Below are 11,120 nucleotides of genomic sequence, written 5' to 3' on the forward strand. Positions count from 1 at the left end.
AATATTAAAATATTAAAATATTAAAATATTAAAATATTAAAATATTAAAATATTAAAATATTAAAATATTAAAATATTAAAATATTAAAATATTAAAATATTAAAATATTAAAATATTAAAATATTAAAATATTAAAATATTAAAATATTAAAATATTAAAATATTAAAATATTAAAATATTAAAATATTAAAATATTAAAATATTAAAATATTAAAATATTAAAACATTAAAATATTAAAATATTAAAATATTAAAATATTAAAATATTAAAATATTAAAATATTAAAATATTAAAATATTAAAATATTAAAATATTAAAATATTAAAATATTAAAATATTAAAATATTAAAATATTAAAATATTAAAATATTAAAATATTAAAATATTAAAATATTAAAATATTAAAATATTAAAATATTAAAATATTAAAATATTAAAATATTAAAATATTAAAATATTAAAATATTAAAATATTAAAATATTAAAATATTAAAATATTAAAATATTAAAATATTAAAATATTAAAATATTAAAATATTAAAATATTAAAATATTAAAATATTAAAATATTAAAATATTAAAATATTAAAATATTAAAATATTAAAATATTAAAATATTAAAATATTAAAATATTAAAATATTAAAATATTAAAATATTAAAATATTAAAATATTAAAATATTAAAATATTAAAATATTAAAATATTAAAATATTAAAATATTAAAATATTAAAATATTAAAATATTAAAATATTAAAATATTAAAATATTAAAATATTAAAATATTAAAATATTAAAATATTAAAATATTAAAATATTAAAATATTAAAATATTAAAATATTAAAATATTAAAATATTAAAATATTAAAATATTAAAATATTAAAATATTAAAATATTAAAATATTAAAATATTAAAATATTAAAATATTACATATAAACATTTAAACATTTAAACATTTAAACATTTAAACATTCAAACATTTAAACATTTAAACATTTAAACATTCAAACATTTAAACATTTAAACATTTAAACATTCAAACATTTAAATATTTAAATATTAAACATTTAAATATTTAAATATTTAAACATTTAAACATTTAAACATTTAAACATTTAAATATTTAAATATTTAAACATTTAAACATTTAAACATTTAAACATTTAAACATTTAAACATTTAAACATTTAAACATTTAAACATTTAAACATTTAAACATTTAAACATTTAAACATTTAAACATTTAAACATTTAAACATTTAAACATTTAAACATTTAAACATTTAAACATTTAAACATTTAAACATTTAAACATTTAAACATTTAAACATTTAAACATTTAAACATTTAAACATTTAAACATTTAAACATTTAAACATTTAAACATTTAAACATTTAAACATTTAAACATTTAAACATTTAAACATTTAAACATTTAAACATTTAAACATTTAAACATTTAAACATTTAAACATTTAAACATTTAAACATTTAAACATTTAAACATTTAAACATTTAAACATTTAAACATTTAAACATTTAAACATTTAAACATTTAAACATTTAAACATTTAAACATTTAAACATTTAAACATTTAAACATTTAAACATTTAAACATTTAAACATTTAAACATTTAAACATTTAAACATTTAAACATTTAAACATTTAAACATTTAAACATTTAAACATTTAAACATTTAAACATTTAAACATTTAAACATTTAAACATTTAAACATTTAAACATTTAAACATTTAAACATTTAAACATTTAAACATTTAAACATTTAAACATTTAAACATTTAAACATTTAAACATTTAAACATTTAAACATTTAAACATTTAAACATTTAAACATTTAAACATTTAAACATTTAAACATTTAAACATTTAAACATTTAAACATTTAAACATTTAAACATTTAAACATTTAAACATTTAAACATTTAAACATTTAAACATTTAAACATTTAAACATTTAAACATTTAAACATTTAAACATTTAAACATTTAAACATTTAAACATTTAAACATTTAAACATTTAAACATTTAAACATTTAAACATTTAAACATTTAAACATTTAAACATTTAAACATTTAAACATTTAAACATTTAAACATTTAAACATTTAAACATTTAAACATTTAAACATTTAAACATTTAAACATTTAAACATTTAAACATTTAAACATTTAAACATTTAAACATTTAAACATTTAAACATTTAAACATTTAAACATTTAAACATTCCAATATCAATTAACAAACCCAACTTTACACTGAACCTGTTCAGCCGACGCTCATGCAACGAACGCACCATTACACCAAGTTACACTGAACCCGTGCGACGCTCCTGAAACGAACGCACCATGGTTCGAGCGAGCTGTCACTTTTTACTCGCGCGTGTCCGATCATGTTCGTGTTGACGGTGTTTGCTGAAGTTTTAGGGAAACCCGGATTTTCGCGTTGAGGCGGTCGTTTAAGCCAATTGACCACATCCGGCGATTGGCCACAAGTTGCCGAACGCGATCCTAGTGTTGGTTGGACGGATGTTCGAAGTTCGAATTGGGCGTCTCCGGGATGGCGGAACTTTGGGTGAGTATTTTGAGTTTCGTGAGGGTGGAGGAATTCCAAACAAAACAGCAGCGGCAATATCTATTGCCTGCTTGGGCAGATTGCTTAATCACAGTGTTTGTTTTTTCTACTTTACAGGGACTTCTTCCACACGTTTCCGGCAGAAAAATCTGCCGAGTCACCGATCCGGAAAAGCAAATTTGAAATTGTCAATCATTTTGGGTGAGTATTTCAGCTGTGGTGGAATTTTGCTTGGAAAACTTTGTGGGAGGGGAGAGCCACGGTGCGAAATCTCCGCAGCAGCAGCAGACATCTTTCGTGGCCTACTGCAGCAACATTTGATCTAAACAAACTGTTTGTTTCTCTTTTCACAGGGACTTCTCCCACCGGGTTCGCTAACGGGACACAACCCAACGGATGCGTTCGATTGGGAGAGGACCCGGCGCCTGCTGCGGTCACTTTCGGCCGTGTTTGTTCCGGATGGTGAGCTCGTCTCGCCTGGAGGCGAAAATCGTTAGGTGAGTTCTGTGTTGGGGCTGCGCAGCTCGGAAACTTTCAAACGTCAAGGAGAAGGTCACGATTTTTTTAGCGGTACGCAGCTGAAAAGTAACAGAAACGGAATGTAGCGTTTCACGCCGTGCAATTTGTTTTGATGAGTGAATCAAATAATTTGGATTTGCACATTTCAATGAAAATTACAAATAAAGTTATATTATTAATGTAAAAATATTGATAATCCAGAGCTGCTCATCAAACCGAATCTCAAAACGCTGAATCTTGAAAGGACGAAAATCAAAAAGCAGGATTTTGCTTATTGTTCAGAATATTGGAAACCATAGAGAAAAATCATATTTTTTAAAGAGATTTTCTAGGATTCAAATGTTTAAGAATTCTACAATTTATTTCAAATAATTTAAATTTAGAAAATCAGAAAATTTGAGTTTAAAAAAATTCTAAAATTTTAAAATTACAAAATTGTGTAACCTAAAATGGAAAACTGTAACCAACAGATCGAATCAACTTATTTTGTATGAGTGAACTAAAATTTCAGTCCAAAATAAAAGTAGAATTTTCCTTCTTCGGTAATCTGAACCTTCGGATGATTGATTTTTCGATATTAATCAAAATAAACCAAAATAGTCGAGTTATCGGATAATCGAGTACGAAAAAATGGAATGTTTTAGTATTTTTATATTTTTTTGCTAAAATTCTGATTGATTTTAGGATTTTAGCAATTTAGGATTTTAGGAATTTTAAAATTTTGAAATTAGGAAATTTAGAAATTTAGAAATTTAGAAATTTAGAAATTTAGAAATTTAGAAATTTAGAAATTTAGAAATTTAGAAATTTAGAAATTTGGAAATTTAGAAATTTAGAAATTAAGAAATTAAGAAATTTAGAAATTTAAATTTAGAAATATAGAAATTAAGAATTTAGAAATTTAGAAATTTAGAATTTAGAAATTTAGAAATTTAGAAATTTAGAAGTTAGAATTTAGAAATTTAGAAATTAGAAATTTAGAAATTTAGAAATTTAGAATTAAGAAATTTAGAAATTCAGAATTTAGAAATTTAGAAATTAAAAATTTAGAAATTTAGGAATTTACAAATTTAGGAATTTACAAATTTAGGAATTTACAAATTTACAAATTTACAAATTTACAAATTTACAAATTTACAAATTTACAAATTAAGAAATTTAGAAATTTAGGAATTTAGGAATTATGAAATTTTGGAGTATTAAATTTTGAATTTTGGAATTTTGGAATTTAGGAATTAAGGAATTTAGAATTTAGGAATTAAAATTTGGAATTTAGAAATTTAGAAATTTAAGAATTTAGGAATTATGGAATTTTGGAGTATTGGAATTTTGAATTTTAGAATTAAGGAATTTTAAAATTCTGGAATTTTACAATTTTGGAATTTAGGAATTTAAGAATTTTGGATTTTGGAATTTTGGAACTTAGGAATTGGGAATTTGTGAATTTGGGAATTTAGGAATTCAGGAATTTAGAAATGTAAGAATTTAGGAATTTAAGGAATTTAGGATTATAGGAATTTATGGAATTATGAATTTAGGAATTTAGTAGTTTAGGAATTGAGATATTATGGAATTTAAAAATCTAGGAAATTAAAACTTTTTAGGTTTTTTTTCAATTTTAATTTAGATTCCTTAATTCCTTAGGAATTCAGGTATATAGGAAATTATTAAATTATGAACTTATGAAATTAGAATTTAGGAATAAAGGAATTTAAAAATTCAGGAATTTAGGAAATTTGGAATTTAGGGATTTGTGAATTTGGGAATTCAGAATAGGATTTTAGAATTCTGGAACTAAGGAATTTATGAATTTAAGGAATTAGGAATTTAAGAATATAGGAGTTAAGAAATTAGGAAATTATGAAGTTAGGAATTTAAGAAATTAGGAATTTTGGAATTTAGGAATTTGGGAATTTAGGAATTTAAGAATTTCAAAATTTCATGATTTAGGAATTTAGGAATTAAGGATTTGTGAATTTGGGAATTCAGGAATATAGAATTCTGGAATTTAGAATTTATGAATTTGGGGAATTAGGAATTTAAGTATATAGGAGTTAAGGAAATTAGGAAATTATGAAGTTTGGAATTTAGGAAATTAGGAATTTTGGAATTAAGGAATTTAGGAATTTAAAATTTCTAAATTTCAGAATTTAAGAACAGCTAATTTAATAGAAAATGAACCGGATCCTTAACATGCCAAAAATATGTAAATTTTCCTTATGTCTAATTCAGTGTTTTCTCTTCTACAGGGGCTAATTTCACTAAGGATTGTGCTTCTAGATTACGCGAATGTCTATCCCAATTACAGAAGCAGTTGATCCGGCACCGGCTACGGACATTCCGAATAATTTCAAACAGTGCGGATTGAAGCGGAATAACAAAAGAAAACGACACGGAAAAAAGTGCTAAATTAAGTGAAATTAAAGAAAACGATAAAAATACAATAAAACTTACCGTATTGACCATTAATTTCAATGTATAAATATATGTTTTACAGTACAATTTAGCGGCGAGAAAAAAATAAATACAATGAAAATACAATGAATCATACTGTAGTTATTATTTATTTCAATGTACGAATATAGTTTAAACCGTACTATCTAGTATGGAAAAAACTATGAAGAACTATAAATTGACTGTGCAATCCATTGTAATGGTTACTGTTTTTATTATAAATATATGATGTTTTCTATGGTCAGGGTAATTTTTTGGACGGAAAAGTCATCAATGAAAATACGGTAGAATATATAGTTTTTGGTTTTTTTTTGTATGGGGAAAAGTCGAAATTTTTATGGTGACTGTGCCTAACAATACCCCTTTTTTATAGTAAATTCCCGAAATAGGATACATTCTATGGTGAAAAAACATAAAGGCTACTGTAGAATCATGGTAAAAATAACCATAGAATTTATCGTGTGATAACCATAAAATCTACTGTAGGTTTATAGTAAAACTTTATGCGGGGTTCTCTTTGTGCTATGTTCGTGTTCATGTTCGAGTCATGCATGCAGTGGGGGGTCATTGTGGTAATTGATATTATTGCGCGTCAGTATCGTGCAAGCAGTGGTGATGGGAAGATAGATTTTGTAATTGTTCTCTTTGTGCTATATTTGTGTTCATGTTCAGAGTCATGCAATGCAGTGGGGGTCATTGTGGTTATTAATATTATTGCGCGTTATTATCGTGTAGGCATTGGGCCAGGAAGATGGTTTTATTATTATTATTCGTTTTTGTAATGTATTTGTATTAAAATCTGGCATGACTTTTTGGTGACAGTATGTATTGGTGGAATTCTGTGGTGGTGGTGTTTCAAACGTTCAAGTTACTAACATTGAGTCCAAGTATTCCCTACAAACATCTATACCACTAGGTGACGTGAGATCTCTGCGCATTCTAGATAGTGTTTACTAACTGTCCCCGAGGTTTTAGAATTTTAAATAGGAGGCCCCTTATCTTACTGGATAGTATTACACGCTCATCTAAAGAGGAAAACATGGTATCTCCCGTGTTGGAATATTGTAACCGGATGAGAGTCTAGTGCTATCATACGTTTAATTACAGTTAAACAGTAAGATAAGCGTTGTGCAGCCATCGGAATTGTGCGACCTTTATTGCTAATTTTAATTTTAATGCTAAAATTTAGAATTTTAGAATTTTAGAATTTTAAATTTTAGAATTTTAAATTTAGAATTTTTAGAATTTTAAATTTTAAATTTAAATTTTAGAATTTTAGAATTTTAGAATTTTAGAATTTTAGAATTTTAGAATTTTAGAATTTTAAATTTTAGAATTTAGATTTTTAAATTTTAGAATTAGAATTTTAGAATTTAGATTTTAAATTTTAAATTTTAGAATTTTAAATTTTAGAATTTTAGATTTAGAATTTTAGAATTTTAGAATTTTAGAAATTTTAGAATTTTAAATTTTAAATTTTAAGAATTTAAATTTAAGAATTTTAAATTTTAGAATTTTAGAATTTTAAATTTTAAATTTTAAATTTTAGAATTTTAGAAATTTTAAATTTTAAATTTTAAATTTTAGAATTTAGAATTTTAGAATTTTAAATTTTAAATTTTAAATTTTAAATTTTAAATTTTAAATTTTAGAATTTTAAATTTTAAATTTTAGAATTTTAAATTTTAGAATTTTAGAATTTTAGAATTTTAGAATTTTAAATTTGAGAATTTAATTTAGAATTTTAGAATTTTAGAATTTTAAATTTTAAATTTTAAATTTTAGAATTTTAAATTTTAAATTTTAAATTTTAAATTTTTTAAATTTTAGAATTTTAAATTTTAGAATTTAGAATTTTAAATTTTAGAATTTTAGAATTTTAGAATTTTAAATTTTTAAATTTTAAATTTTAAATTTAAAATTTTAAATTTTAGAATTTTAAATTTTAGAATTTTAGAATTTTAGAATTTTAGAATTTTTAAATTTTAGAATTTTAGATTTTAGAATTTTAATTTTAAATTTTAAATTTTAGAATTTTAGAATTTTAAATTTTAAATTTTAAATTTTAAATTTTAAATTTTAAATTTTAGAATTTAGAATTTTAAATTTTAGAATTTTAGAATTTTAGAATTTTAAATTTTAAATTTTAGAATTTTAGAATTTTAGAATTTTAGAATTTTAGAATTTTAAATTTTAATTTTAAATTTTAAATTTGAATTTAAATTTTAAATTTTAGAATTTTAGAATTTTAGAATTTTAAAATTTAGTTGAGGAATTTTAGAATTTTAGATTTTAAAATTTTGAATTTTGAAATTTAAATTTAGAATTTTAAATTTTAAATTTTAGAATTTTTTAGAATTTTAAATTTTTAAATTTTAAATTTTAAATTTTTAAATTTTAGAATTTTAGAATTTTAGAATTTTAGAATTTTAAATTTTAGAATTTTAAATTTTTAAATTTTAAATTTTAAATTTTAAATTTTAGAATTTTAAATTTTGAATTTTAGAATTTTAGAATTTTAGAATTTTAAATTTTAAATTTTAGAATTTTAAATTTTAAATTTTAAATTTTAAATTTTAAATTTTAAATTTAAATTTTAAATTTTAGAATTTTAGAATTTTAAATTTTAGAATTTTAAATTTTAAATTTTAGAATTTTAGAATTTTAAATTTTAAATTTTAAATTTTAAATTTTAAATTTTAAATTTTAGAATTTTAAATTTTAGAATTTTAAATTTTAGAATTTTAAATTTTAAATTAGAATTTTAGAATTTAAATTTTAAATTTTAAATTTTAAAATTTAAATTTTAAATTTTAAATTTTAAATTTTAGAATTTTAGGTTAAATTTTAGAATTTTAGAATTTTAGAATTTTAGAATTTAGTAAATTTTAAATTTAGAATTTTAGAATTTAATTTAGAATTTAATTTTAGAATTTAAATTTTAAATTTTAGAATTTTAAATTTTAAATTTTAAATTTTAAATTTTAGAATTTAGAATTTTAAATTAAATTTTAGGTAATTTTAAATTTAAGATTTTAAATTTTAAATTTTAATTTTAAATTTTAGAATTTTAAATTTTAGAATTTTAAATTTTAAATTTTAGAATTTTAGAATTTTAAATTTTAAATTTTAAATTTTAGAATTTTAAATTTAAATTTTAGAATTTTAAATTTAAATTTTAGAATTTTAGAATTTTAGAATTTTAGAATTTTAGAATTTTAAAATTTTAAATTTTAGATTTAAATTTTAAATTTAAATTTTAAATTTTAAATTTTAAATTTTAAATTTTAAAATTTTGAATTTTAAATTTTAGAATTTTAAATTTTAGAATTTTAGAATTTTAAATTTTAGAATTTTAGAATTTTAGAATTTTAAATTTTAGAATTTTAGAATTTTAGAATTTTAAAATTTTAAATTTTAGAATTTTAAAATTTTAGAATTTTAAATTTTAAATTTTAGAATTTTAAAATTTTAAATTTTAGAATTTTAGAATTTTAGAATTTTAAATTTTAGAATTTTAGAATTTTAGAATTTTAGAATTTTAAATTTTAGAATTTTAAATTTTAGAATTTTAAATTTTAGAATTTTAGAATTTTAGAATTTTAAATTTTAGAATTTTAGAATTTTAAATTTTAAATTTTAGAATTTTAAATTTTAGAATTTTAAATTTTAGAATTTTAGAATTTTAGAATTTTAGAATTTTAGAATTTTAAATTTTAAATTTAGAATTTAGAATTTTAGAATTTTAGAATTTTAAATTTTAAATTTTAGATTTTATTTTAAATTTAGAATTTTAGAATTTTAGAATTTTAAATTTTAGATTTTAAATTTTGAATTTTAGATTTTAGTTAAGATTTTTAAATTTAGAATTTTAGAATTTTAAATTTTAGAATTTTAAATTTTAGAATTTTAAATTTTAAATTTTAGAATTTTAGAATTTTAAATTTTAAATTTTAAATTTTAAATTTTAGAATTTTAAATTTTATTTAAATTTTAAATTTTAGAATTTTAGAATTTTAAATTTTAGAATTTTAAATTTTAGAATTTAAATTTTAAATTTTAGAATTTTAAATTTTAAATTTTAGAATTTTAAATTTTTTTAGAATTTTAGAATTTTAGAATTTTAAATTTTAAATTTTAAAATTTTAAATTTTAGAATTTTAAATTTTAGAATTTTAGAAATTTTAGAATTTTAAATTTTAGAATTTTAAATTTTAAATTTTAGTTTTAAATTTTAAATTTTAGAATTTTAAATTTAAATTTTAAATTTTAAATTTTAGAATTTTAGAAATTTAAATTTTAGAATTTTAGAATTTTAAATTTTAAATTTAGATTTAAATTTTAATTTTAATTTTAGTTTTGAATTTGGAATTTTAAATTTTAAATTTAGATTTAATTTTGAATTTTATTGAATTTTTAAATTTTAATTTTAAATTTTAAATTTTAAATTTTAGATTTTAGAATTTTAAAATTTAAATTTTAAATTTAGTTTTAGTTTTAAAATTTTAAATTTTAAAATTTTAGATTTTAGATTTTAAATTTTAAATTTTAGAATTTTGAATTTTAAATTTTGAATTTAGATTAAATTTTAAATTTAGTTTTAATTTAAGATTTTGAATTTTAAATATTTAAATTTTAAATTTGAATTTTAAATTGATTTTAGAATTTGAATTTTGAATTTTAGATTTTGAATTTTAAATTTTAGTTTTAAATTTTAAATTTTAGAATTTTAAATTTTAGATTTTAGTTTTAAATTTGAATTTTAGAATTTTAGAATTTTAAGATTTTAGAATTTTAAATTTTAAATTAGTTTTAAATTTTAAATTTTAGAATTTTAGAATTTTAAATTTTTAGATTTTAGAATTTTAAATTTTAAATTTTAAATTTTAGTTTTAAAATTTTAAATTTTAGATTTTAAATTTTAAATTTTAGAATTTTAGAATTTTAAATTTTAAGATTTTAGAATTTTAAATTTTAAATTTTAGATTTTAAATTTTAGAATTTTAAATTTTAAATTTTAGAATTTTAGAATTTTAGAATTTTAGAATTTTAGAATTTTAAATTTTAGAATTTTAGAATTTTAGAATTTTAGAATTTTAGAATTTTAAATTTTAAATTTTAAAATTTTAAATTTTAAATTTTAAATTTTAGAATTTTAAATTTTAAATTTTAAATTTTAGAATTTTAGAATTTTAAATTTTAGAATTTTAAATTTTAAATTTTAAATTTTAAATTTTAAATTTTAAGAATTTAAATTTTAAATTTTAAATTTTAAATTTTAAATTTTAAATTTTAAATTTTAGAATTTTAAATTTTAGAATTTTAAATTTTAAAATTTTAAATTTTAAATTTTAAATTTTAAATTTTAAAATTTAGAATTTTAGAATTTTAGAATTTTAAATTTTAGAATTTTAGAATTTTAGAATTTTAAATTTTAAATTTTAAATTTTAGAATTTTAAATTTTAAATTTTAAATTTTAAATTTTAGAATTTTAAATTTTAAATTTTAAATTTTAAATTTTAGAATTTTAGAATTTTAGAAT

The 11,120-nt window shown here is 17.0% G+C and overlaps 1 long non-coding RNA gene across 1 annotated transcript; it reads left to right on the plus strand.

The window, feature by feature from the left end:
• The first annotated feature begins 2,747 nt into the window (after positions 1-2,747).
• On the plus strand, positions 2,748-5,424 carry LOC119765041. Its single transcript, XR_005276464.1, has 3 exons — positions 2,748-2,805; positions 2,958-3,101; positions 5,373-5,424. It is a non-coding gene; the product is annotated as an uncharacterized LOC119765041 (long non-coding RNA).
• Positions 5,425-11,120: the final 5,696 nt, after the last annotated feature.

Source organism: Culex quinquefasciatus, chromosome 1 (assembly GCF_015732765.1).
Source record: "Culex quinquefasciatus strain JHB chromosome 1, VPISU_Cqui_1.0_pri_paternal, whole genome shotgun sequence".
In the NCBI taxonomy this organism is placed as follows: domain Eukaryota; kingdom Metazoa; phylum Arthropoda; class Insecta; order Diptera; family Culicidae; genus Culex; species Culex quinquefasciatus.